At 41.9% G+C, this 12,750-nt stretch overlaps 1 protein-coding gene across 3 annotated transcripts in view; it reads right to left on the reverse strand.

Annotated features, from left to right (window-relative positions):
- CHST11 (carbohydrate sulfotransferase 11) overlaps positions 1-12,750 on the reverse strand; it is a 152,808-nt gene that overhangs the window by 135,035 nt on the left and 5,023 nt on the right. The window contains exon 1 of one of the 3 annotated variants that reach the window (XM_090143436.1): positions 5,153-5,942. The exons of the other annotated variants lie outside the window; for them this stretch is intronic. The gene's annotated coding sequence lies outside the window, so the exon portion shown is untranslated. Of the gene's footprint in view, positions 1-5,152; positions 5,943-12,750 lie in introns of those variants that run through there. 3 annotated transcript variants of the gene reach the window in all.

Here is a 12,750-nt window from a genome sequence, read left to right on the forward strand (position 1 = left end):
GGGGTGGGGAAAGAACAGAAGAGGAATTTCATAAATACAACACAGGCAACACAAATTAAGCTTCTAACTCACTACATTAGAGCTAACCAACATTCAAATGACCTTCTGAACTTTGTCTTACCAGTCAGACCTATTGGACCTACCGTTCAACAACACAGATGGGGTCCAGACACCAAAACAAACATTTCTCTAATGATTTGAACCCAAACTCTATTCTCTCTGCAATAAAACATCATAGGAAGCATCTCACACCTAAGTGGTTGGCTTACAGAGGAGTCCTGAATTCAAGTTTGCATGCTTTTTCATTTTTCCAGAGATTGGCTTGAATTAGGCTCTACTTTGCTTGCGAACTCCCCAGTGCATAGAGATCCTAATATAACCTCAGTTACACTCAGAAGCACAAAGTATAAGCAAGAAAGGATGCAGGTAAGTGGGTGGATCCATGTGTGCAACTTTTCACACACATTTCAAAGAAGAGTCACCTGCTCCTCTGTGACAAAACCACTGCTGGGTGGCTGGACAGTAGTTGGCTTCTTTATAAGGCCAAGCAAGAGAGAGTGGAGAGAATACAAATAAGGGTTCAAGGAAAAGGAGAAAGAACAGAAAGCATGGGCCAGGATGTTTCCGTGGATGGTCTTTCAAGATTCTTCAAGTTACATGTAGCTTGATTAGAGGTCTAAGAAATCATTAGCATATTTTATGTATTTTACGTATGAAATTCTCCAGTTTCTCAGTCAATGGGACACATTCCAATCTCACAGGAGTCTGAAAAGTGCAATCAAACTACTATAATGACCATAAACAAGGAAATCAAAGAAGAGCCCAAAACCAAGATGCCCAGCACTCAACCTTCCCATGGAGAACTGGCTAATTCAGATACTGAATTTCAGCCAGCAGATAACAATCCTGCAAAGCCATGCAAAAAACCCAAAGGATTGTTTTAACTCTGTGGCAAAACCAAGAAAAAGCTTTCTTTGAGATATATTTCTTTTTTAAATCAAAAATTTCTCAGAATCCCCCACAAAAAATCCTTTTTCTCCCCTCTCTTTCATTTTTGTTGACTTTTTTTCCCCTCACACAAAGTAGCTATGAAAACAAACTATGAAACTGTTTGTGGAAAGTGATTAAAAAACACTAGAAGGAAATACCATAACCAGCAGGACAGAAAGTCACCTTCACTGATCCTCTTGGACAAGAATGCCTTTGCAAGGTGGAAAGGACACCAATCCCAGCAACCACACAGCCCAGTGACTAAGGAGGGCTTGATTCTGAGAAAAGGGGACTTGATCTCAGTTCCTCTGTCTCACTGGGAGCCAGATGAGGAACAACATTTCCTCATCTCAGTTGGGTAAAAACTGACAGGGCTCACAGCTTCAATTTCCTTAAGCAAGAAAACTACTTTGTGGGTTATCAGAGAATGCAGCTTATGAACCTAACCTGGTGAGAAGGCTGTTTGCAAGTATGTATTCAAAACCTGTTCTACGTATGTTAGTTGAATAAAAGTATTAACTGAAGTTAGAACTAGCTTGCAAGGAACCCAATGCTGCCTTTGACAGTGCAACTTTTCACACACATTTCAAAGAAGAGTCACCTGCCCCTCTATGACAAAACCACTGCTGGGTGGCTGGACAGTAGTTGGCTTCTTTATAAGGCCAAGCAAGAGAGTGGAGAGAATACAAATAAGGGTTCAAGGAAAAGAACAGAAAAGCAGTATATGTTTTGAAAACGACCTCATTTGCAGCAAGAGATACAAAAAAAAAAAGCAAAGAAAAGTTTCAGAAAGGAATAGGTCTCCGAGAATGACAAGCTGAGTAAAGACAGAAAAAGTTGGTTCAACAATTTTTAATGGGAACTCTCAACGCTAACCAAGTAAGCTGTATGGGAATACTGCAGTGTTCTAGATAGAGAAATAGTCTATTGATCAAATAAAACAAAACACCAAAGGCAAAGGATTTGGCTCACTGCAGTCATGCCCGACCTAAAATATTTAATTAGGACTCTGGGGCTGGTTCAAAGCCAGCAGGGACAGTTTCACACAAACCCCCCAAGTATTCCTAGAACTACCAAAAATGATGAGTTGATAGGGCTATGCTAAGAGGTACAGTGAGCTTACAAGGATTGGAATAGAAAAATAAAATAAATATTTTCTGTTTCATCTGTGTCCACATGGCAAAGCATGGCCCAGAAGCCTCTGACAGCACAACCTAACGCAGCTCTGGCTCACAGAGATCCTCTTGGCTTTTAGTGCTCTCTGTGCCCAAGGCATATGTAAAGGTGACCTAGAACCTGCACAGTTTCAGCATCAAGTCTATGTTCAAAGACTCTGCCCTTCATAATAAATGGTAAAGCTTGGATTTATGCAACTACAGCCTTTAATCTTTACCAAAAGAGCTTACAAAACACAGGAGAGGTGATAAAATTTGCATCACTAATGAAGATAAAATGCTTTCTGAGCTATTTGGATCCTGCCAAGAAAGAGACATCAGTTATTGCCAAATGTTTAATTCCTTGCAGTTTCTAAACAGACTTGCCTCTTCACTGTACCATCTTCAACTGGCTCTGTTACAACTTACTCAAGACTGACTAACTGGAAGTGGAAAAGAAAAACCTTTTAGGAGACAGCACATGCCTTGTTCTGTTCTCCTTGGACCTGCAGGCTCTGGACCTGAGACTCATTAGGAGCTCACCAGGGCACACAGATGGATGAACAGACCGCCTACTGCTCTACACTCAGTTCTTCCTGCAGCGTTTCCCTGTACCCCAACCCCTTCTCACTACGTTTGCCCTCACTCCTAGTTAAGGCATTGTACCACAGGACTGCAACCTATGGGTGATGAAGGGTAAGATGATGATGTATGATCAACATCTTTCCCCATGCCAAAGATGACAACTCCCAACTCTCCTCCAGCTTTGCCAATCTGTTTTGAAAGCTGTGTTTATAGGGGCCTATCAGTGGGAAGCATCTCCTCACTTAATTAACAATACAGAAGTCAGCTCTATGCATTGATGCAGCAGTAGCTTGGAATGACCATATCTTACCAAAGCTGCTGTGCTCTTGAGGCTACCAAATCCTCCCTCCCTGAGAGGAGCCAGCATGTCCTCACTAATGCTACAACTTCAAACCAGGCAGAGCTGCTGCCTTCAAGCATTTCTCTCTTAGCTCCACTGCAGTGTTTCTCTTTTGCCAGGATTCTCTGCCACTTACACTTTTTTATTCTTACTGAAGTCTCTTCATATAATGCTTACAAGAACACAAACAGCTTCACCTTCATCTTCAATGAGTCTTTTAAGCCTGAAAGACTGGAGATTGTCAGTACAATGGTGTATTTTGCACTTGAAATTGGAGTAATGCAACAAAAAAAAAATTCAATACTTTAAAATGAGAACCTTCAGTCTGACCCTCAAGCTTGAGATGAAGTGATGTTTAGGCTTTGATCCTCAATTCACGCTCACAACTCAGCTTTGGAATTGAATCTAAAGCAATCAAGGACCAATCTCCAAATCAATTTCAGACATGACCCAAATTGTCAGTCTTGAATTAAGATCTGCTCTGCAGAGATTAACACTGTATAAATTGACATACATTTAAATTCTTTCTTGGTATGCAGTTTTTTACAGCTAGATCACCTGTCAAGCTTTTCACTTAAACCCGGTTAAGTTTTGGCTTAACTACAATTCCAAGCTCCACGCTGAAGTCTTTGATGCCATAAAAATCATTCTCTTTCAGAATAACAAATTAGAAGAATCTTTTTGATATTTCATGAAGATAAAGCAAGCAGCATTTGTTTTTCACATCAGTGATTTATCTATTTTCTCTTCTGTTCATGAAAACAGAACTGGCAACCCTAGTAGCCTGCAGCTTACTTCTAGCACTGTAATAGCCACTAACAAAGTGAAGCAGGAATGCTGTAAAAATCAAAACGAAAATATAAAACAAATTTCCCTTTTCAGTGAGTCCTGGTACAATGCTCCTAAGAAATTCTCCCATAGCTTCCAACTCTTTATGGCTCTTCTGTCTTTGGGTACAAACCCAACTTCATCTGGGACTGTCTTCTGCACTGGTTTGTTGCGTCACTACAGACGTGTGCACCATCACAGCTCAGGAAAAGCAGGTATGGTTTTTGCAGAAGTAGTGTCAATTCCAGTGCTTGTACAACAGCAACTGAAAATTCACAGTGAATGGAAGTAATTACTTACGCTTCCCAGCCCGGCACACAGGTGGAAGTGTCTCACTTAAGATACTGCCCCTGAATAACATTTCAGTAGAAAGCAAAAGAGAAAAGCAGTCAAGCAAAAGACAAGAATTATAGCCAAGAGCAACCAGTGGTAAACCACAAACAATAACAATATTAATGAATAACGTGCCATAAAATGCACTTTGTAGCAACATGAAGTGGCAGACTCAAATGCACTTAAAACAAGTTGAATAAATTCCTGTCATAACAGCACTGAGAGTGATACACAATTGAGAATTAGAACTTGTCCTTGCTGCAGGTAAACCGCTCTCAGTCCTCCCAGTTAGACCCAAGAAAGCACATCAGCAGCTGCAGCCGCTCACTTACATCACTTTTGAAGTCAGTGATATGAACACTGACCCTAGAGCTGCACAGCTCTGTCAGTGTCCTTTTCCCACGACTGTGAGAACAGTGCTCTGGCCTTTATGTCAAGCTGCAGTGCACCCACAGGTGTGCACTCTGCCTGCTGCTCTCACACGTGTTCTTCACTCCGGGATGCCATTTCTGTTAATACTATTATGTTCAGTAATCTTTTTTTAATTATACTTCAATTCTGACTCAAAAATCTACCCAGCCATATTTTCCCCTCAGTGCTAATGCCCATTCATGAGAGTATTTGAAAATCCAATATTTTTAAAGCATGATCTAAAAATCCAATTAGGTGCATGCTTTCATCAGGTGCTGCCTGCTTCACCACCACTTACAGCTCTGGAAGCAAGGATGTGCATGCTGCTGTGCTCTGCATGCCAGCATGGCCAGAGCCAAGAAACCAGAGGGCAGTGGGTTCATGGCTGCAGATGAGGAAGCAACAAAAGCCATGATGCCCCACACATATGCACATCATCAGCTAACAGTAAAAGCAAAGGTTAATCAAGAGGTTAATCACTCTGTGTGTCCGCAAAAGATTAAACCCTTACGCTGTTGGCACAGTAAATTCCTCTTGTTGTCCTGTACTCATCTCCAGGATCCCGTGCAACATACCCAGCCCTGACATTAGTGACATCACAGAGCCCTATGCTGATGTTAAAACTCCAATAAGATAAGGCAGAGAAAAGTACAGGGAAAATATCTTATCTTACAGACATACAACACTTTATAGAGCTGCTAGTCACTGGGCGTGCATACATAGAGCCCAGGAGGTCTGCCCACATGAACCTTGATCAATGCTTAAGATTTGATGACATGCCAGAACTACAAGTTCCGTCAGTCAGATCCTGTTTTCAGCAATAACTTGCTTTCCCGTTGTGCTGAAACTACTCACTACTTACATTGAGCTGCATGGCTTCAGAGCAGCTCCATTACACATGTCAGGGTCACCACAATGCGTCCAGAACATCAGACAGCTGCAAATTTGCAGGTGAAATGGGGCCTTTGCAACCTCTCTCTGCAAAATGAAACACCTAAGCAGAAAGCCTCAGCCATGCTTTCGCTGTGGATTTTTAACACACTGTTTTAAGATCATGTTCATTTATAGCACAAACCTCTCGCTGCTGCATCACTGGCATATCAGAAAGTCAGAGACACTGGGGTCGTAAGCATTTAACTTGCAGTTTCGGCCTCTCGACCTTGTATTGTAGTGACAGAATATTGGCAGCCAATAAAGACAAAGCTTCCCCTGCTTTCTGGGGTCAACTTTTTCTCCCTAAGGAGACCATAGGACAGAGACAAAGAAAACAGCAAGCAAAATAAAATCAGTCATTCTCTAAACTTGACAATGTCTTTGTTAGAAAAAAAAAAAAAGGCAAACCCATTTGCCAAAGGGCACAGAAACAGATGGGATCTGAAAGGGCTACTACATAAATTAAACACAAACACTGGTTTCTGCTCAAAAATCTGGTCCTTTAATTTCCACAGATGTGGTACTTGATGTGCCCATTTCATCATTCACGTTTTTCCAGTTTACTGTATTTATAGTGATTAAAACCACCATCAGCTAGAAAAGATGACACAGGTGACATGACCCTATCATTTCCAAAAAGGAAGTTAGATGCAGGGATGCCCCATCCCTGAAGGCATTCAGGGCCAGGCTGGATGTGGCTCTGGACAGCCTGGTCTGCTGGTTGACAACCCTGCACATAGCAGGGAGGTTGAAACTAGATGATCTCAAGAGACAAGCAAGAAGCAAAAAACCTCAGAATGCCACACAATGGTACATTTTTGGCCATCCTTACTCAAACATGAAGGAGGACACAGACTTTCAGAGCAGCACAGAAGGGCAAACATGGGCAGGAAAGGACTAAGGTGTCCTGCAGTGCTAACAAAAGGTCTGCCTGTTCAAAGTGCCTCACTGCAGTTCATAAACCACAGCTGCCTGTCCTGTGCACACACACTCATGTTGTGTTTATGCGAAAGATTAGATAATTTTTGTGTATGTCTGAAAGACTGAAGAAAAATCCTTTCAATTCCAGCATGTTTAGCAGTAGCCACTAAGAACAATTTCCCCACTTAGAACATTACGCAAAGTGTTACCACTGATGCCTCAAACTTACCAATGAAGCAACTGAAAAAGATGCTAGATTCAAATTCAAGGCTTTCCTGAGCAGTAGCAAACATTCATGGAATGTTATACCAAAAATCTCTGTTTTAAGGGAGGAACACCAGTATCCCACAGTCACCCCAGAGGTCTAAAAAAGAAGGATCTGGGGAAAGTATCAGTCAGCTGTTACAGCCTCTCACATACATCACTGATGTTACCTTTTTGAAATGATTGGAACTTTGACCTTAAAACTCCCATAAAGCAAGCATGATCACTGATAAAAAACACAGAACAGATACAGTTTTACAATATACTTTCTCTATTCACCCTTTTTCTATGTCTTTAAACTTAGATTCCCTGGAAGACCTCTAGTAGACCTGCACACAAAGGCAAACCAAAACCACAAGAGATAAGGTAGGGCTTTTTGTCACCAATATTTATCATAAAGGGAGTAAATCCTTTCCAGGTAAAAGCTGTTCAAGCACAATGCATCTAGAGTATGAAAGGCTTGCAATTCCAGAAAAAGAGATTTCCAAGCACAGCCACAGCCCCCATCTCCATCTACATCCACAACACAACATGGCAGCTCAGTAGACATTTGTACAATGGCATTGCCGTGACACTTTCACCAATGCAACCCCCGCTGTGTGTTCAACATTACGTAGAGAATCACCTTTCTGCCGAAGAAAAGAGAGCCTGTTGCTTAAGTAGCAAAAAGAAGCATAGGCCTGCTTCGTGGAATGTTTTTAAGCCTTCTGATAAAATTGAAGTATTACTGCTAAAGAAGTAGACTTGGGCCCAAACTCTCAAAGATTTCTAGAAATGCTGCTCCTGACTTTATGCCAGTGAACACTTCGAACTGCAGCAATAGCAGGAAGCACAGACTTACTGTTAGTAACTTGTGCTGATGTACACAGATTCACATTCAGCAGCTTCCACAACGCTGGAGAAATACACTGGACATAAACTATTCTGGTGAGGTAAAAACCAGCTGAGGTACAGTCTGATGACAAAAGATTCCCCTCACAGCTGGAAAGAGAGCATGAAATAAACCCCACATGGTCTCTCCTGACATCACACCCCAGTGAATGTAGAAATAAGCAAAAGGTCTAGAAAGTACAAAGAAAATGAAGGAAAAGAGTCATCATGAAGATTGGCAATGGGAAACAACCCACACTAGTTTGGACGTGCAGGAATTATGGCCTGCTTCCCCCAGTGCCCAAACGCACAGGAGGGAATGAGACATTTCTAGCTGCACAAAGAGTTCTCACAGCAATGTGTTACCACACTGGTTACAGCATTCTTGAGATAGATGTGGTTCTAAGTCACTGACATTATACTGATGTATAGACTTTGCACATTACTAATCCCTCAGACACAATGGCCCCGTGTATGTTTTTGTTTTGCTAGCTGTCCTGACATCCTCTGCGAAATTCTTCTTTTTCTCTGGAACATTTCAAGAGAAGTATTGAGGAAAAGTCAAGGTAGTGTGGAAGGACTCATGAGAAAAACTGATGTGTCCTGTAGAAAAAAGCAACCTATATCAAGACAGCCAGTCATGAATACAATTCTAATCAAATTCTTTGTCTTGTTATCCATTTTAGCTCACTGAGCATCTTAAAATGGTTTTATCTCAAAACAGTTAACAGCTCTAGAAGTCCCAACTTTTTCTCTTGCTGTTTTGATGCAATTATATTCCGCTGTTCCATCAGAAATATTCATAACTTCTCCATCCCATGCAGAAAATGCTCAAAGATTCATTAAGGTTAGAAAAGACCTCTAAGACCACCTAGTCTAACCATCTACATACCGCCCACTAAACCACGTCCTTTCTTACCACATGAACACATTTCTTGAACATCTCCAAGGACAGTGACTCCATCACCTCCCTGGGCAGCCTGTGCCAGCACCCGATCACTCTTTCAGAGAAGAAATGTTTCCTAATATTCAACCTGAACCTCCCCTGGTGCAACTTGAGGCCATTACCTCTCATCTTATGCAAGTTATCTTGGAGAAGAGGCTGACTTCCACCTCACCACAGCCTCCTTTCAGGTCATCGCAGAGAGAGTATACCATCTCTCCTGATCCTCCTCTTCAACCCCAGTTCCCTCAGCCAGCTCTCGTAAGATTTGTGCTCCAGTTCCCTTGAGGATAACCAGAAAACTTTGACTTTGATTGATAGTCTGCATGCTAATGGTTATATAAAAAAACCATTGATGTCATTTCCACTAAAACCCGATGAAAACAGACAATACCTTCATTCAATACTTTGAACATGTACACCTATGGAGAAAAAAAAGCTACTATTTCCTTGAATGCAGAAGTACTCTGTGAAGGACAAATAAACAAGCTGAAAAGCAAAGCTGTTATTCTATTGTATATTGCTCTGCGGGAGGGACAAATTCTGCATGTTATAGTAGCTTTGATCCAGAATTAATATAATCAATTCAATGGAGTCAACCCAGATTTACAGTTCAGGGCTTTCCCCAAGCCTGCAATCCTATATTCCTACCACTGCAGGGGATGTATGCCCTTCATGCAATTCAGAAAGCCTCTGTTCTGACACAGTAGACCTGACCCACTGCTCACTAAAATCAACTGAAAGGCAACCATTGACTCCCCCAGGCAATCACGCAGGCCTCATGCAGTCAATCCACCAACATATTCAAACCACTCATCGCTATACTTCTTTCAGAAAAGAAGTCATAAAATCTTATGGCTTGCCCAAAACAAAACCCCAAACCCCACAGCCCAGCAGGCAGCTGCGTTCATCCTATCTGAACTTCCCCAAGCTTGCTGCAGTGGACCACCACGTTTGGTGTGAGAAGAGAAGGAGGAAAGCAAAGAGGAAGAGATCAGCAGGCATGGTCCATACATCTGCCAGGGCAGTACGAGCAAGAACTTTGCTCAGTGTCCACCTGACTGATCCTGCTTCCTGTAACAGTCAAGGAAGCACAGTACACATGGTAGTAGTCAACATTTGATATGTGTGGCAAATTCAGCAGTGGATTTGTCCCACTTAATTAGCAGTTACATCAACTTTGTAATTATGTGCACAAATACACACATTTAACCCCAAAGATATAGGATTTATTTCCATCTGGGAACTCAAATATGCTTTAGAAGCTAATCAAGTCCAAAACTCGTAACTAAGATCAACTTTTTCAGTTTTAGACTTATGATCACAACTGACACATTTTATTAATCACAAAGTGTTTAAAAAGTGTTACTTCCCTCCTCCTCACTTACTATAAATTCTCCACTCTCACTTGCAGTGCAGGCTGTAAAAACACAGCTTACCCGAAGGACATACTCAGCTCCTGGTACCCACCACCATGGGTGCAGAATGTGCTATTCCACAGCAGGTCACTTGAGATAGCACAGACTGTTTTGTCCTGGCAGCACTCCAACCAACTTTAAAGCATAATAACCCACATAGTCTTTAAAAGGATTTTAACTACCAAAGGCTCTTCCTTGTAATACAAGGCATTACAGTAGAGATCATCTACAGGATCCAATTAAAATCACCCTCTTAATTAAAAGTCTACCTTTCCTAATCCAAAAATCCCTGTAAGTTATCCACTTGAAACTTTTTGACCTGCTTATGTAATCATTTATTAGCCAAAAAGGAATGAAAATGGCTAGCTATGAAGTATGCTGCTTGTTAACTGAATTCAAACAGCATTACTCTCCAAGGGTCCTGAAAGCCACAGTTCTAACTGCTTGCAAAATATATCTTGAATTCTGTAAGCATCCTAAAAAAAATAGACATGCATAGAAAGTGTTGGCTTCTCTAAAACAAACTAGAAGAAAAAAAAAAGCACAGTTTTCTGCTTGGTGTACAGCTCATTGTGTTTGTGGAAGCTCAGAGCCCTTTTGTTCCTTGTGTGGATTCTGCAGCTAAAAACCATCATGTTCCACCACTCAGACAACTGACATAAAGAGATACAATCAGTGAGAAGACTGGCAAGAACAGCATCTTCCAGCCTGCATACAGCATCTAAAGCAGCAGCAGATCCTCTGCAAGCAAGTGTATCTGAGAACGACCTCCTCTTTCCCCTACTAGAGAGGAGACTGAGGTCACCCATCCAGCAGAACCACACATGGATCACTCTGCTCAAATCCTTGACACCAAAGATGTTCTCTTTGCAGCAAACTAAGAGCAGATGTCCATAGGATGTAATCACTTCACACCTACTTCTTCACTTACTTGCATGCCAGTTGTTGGGTTTAGCTACTATCCCTCAAGCCCCTAGAATCACATTGCCACGAGAAATCTTGCTGGACTGCATTTTCTGTTCCCTCCAGGACTTTCTATTAAGTTCCTTCATAAGAGTGTGAAGCCACTGCAGCAGCAACTGATAACAGAGGACACAAAGTCATCCTTCAGTGCCTACAACCTGGCACGAGTCACACGAAGGCTACCTTGAAAAGTCACTCTTAGTGTTCAGGCTGATACCCCCATAAAAATTCACATTTCTCCACAGCTTAGAGAGAATTCATAAAAAGGTTATTTCTCCCAAGCTGTATGCTTCCATGTACTGAATAAGTTGAGAAAGAAAGAATGCAACTGAGAACCCACACTGGACACACGTTTCAATCAGTAAAAATAACAAAGGCACCTACATAAAGCCCTTGGCCCTTCTGGGACTTCCTCTAATGACAAAGAATTTCATGCTCCTTACAGCAGCTATCTTCGGGAGAAGGTGTGTGCACTGCATCGATCCATGTGCGTGGGTTACCTGGGCCACCACTGCAGCCCAATTACAGCCTGAACCAGGGGAAGACGTGTGGGTGGGCATGTATATGCACATCCACTTGTGTGCTGCCCTGTTTTAAAGCTACTGTTTTTTAAGTGCTCATGCACAGCTTTTTTTCAGCCAGGGATTTAAATATTTAAAGTATTTCCTTTCCCCCCTCCTTGGGGGATTAGATTACAAATCCAACTTCAGTGTCACTCAGTACACTCCAGTGACTTCTTACTCCAAAGTTTCCAGTGGCAGCTATCTAATTTTATTTCTTTTAAATAACATTCCTTCCTGATACTTTACAAGCCAGACATTAATGCCTCATTTAGGACCTCTTTTTCTAATGTGCCAAATTAATATAGTTAAAAGCAAAGCTGTGCTCTACTTTTATTGCAAACATTGGGCAAGGTGCATAGAACAATCAAAAAGAATTCATTAGTCTAAAATAAAAGCTAGCTGAATATTTAATTGTGAAATACATAATGCAAGGAAAGTTCTTTAATGCAGGAAAAACTCCCTGACTCATACAGGCACCAAATTTGCTTGTTGCAAAAGAATACGTGTGCAGTACGTACTTATAGCATGCTGCGTAGTCCAGGTACTGTTGGTTTGACACAAATGAGGATGCCATCATCTGCTCTGGCTCACAGATTCACCAGCATGGTGCTTTTCACACTATGCAAGTTCACAGAGCGGAGCATGACAAGTAAATCAGCCCCGTGGATTCCCACCTGCAGCTCACATGCCCAACACCAGGAGCTCACCAGCACCCCGCAGGCACTGAACAGGCAGAGAGGGCAGAGCAGACGTACATTCAGGACAGCCCCCAACACTGAACGACTCACTGCTTGTTAGAAGCACACATCACTTGCAGACTGGGCCACTCTTCATTACATCTTTCCCTGATAGCTATGTGACAACCCCACCTGGCAGTGGGTAGGGAGATGAAATTAACATATGCCATACAAGAGAAGACCTGTGACTGCAGCTTGATGGGAGGGAATTATCTCCCCCTGAAAACATCACAAACGTAACTTCTTACTAACCCCACTCATTGATCAGGCATTAAACGGAGAACTGGGGATAACAGCATTATGCAAAAGAAGAGACGCAGAATCCAAGTGAATATGCAGTGGAATTCTGATTTATTCATGAACCCTTAGTTTCAGGTGCCAAACAATTACATGAAAGGGGAACACACTGCATCCTCTGCTGATTACATTCACAAAATTGGAATCCCAGAAAATCCCTCTGTCTGGAGGCATGAGCCAAAGATAATTAGGAACTGCAT

Source organism: Phasianus colchicus, chromosome 1 (assembly GCF_987193195.1).
Source record: "Phasianus colchicus chromosome 1, bPhaCol1.hap1.1, whole genome shotgun sequence".
NCBI lineage: Eukaryota > Metazoa > Chordata > Aves > Galliformes > Phasianidae > Phasianus > Phasianus colchicus.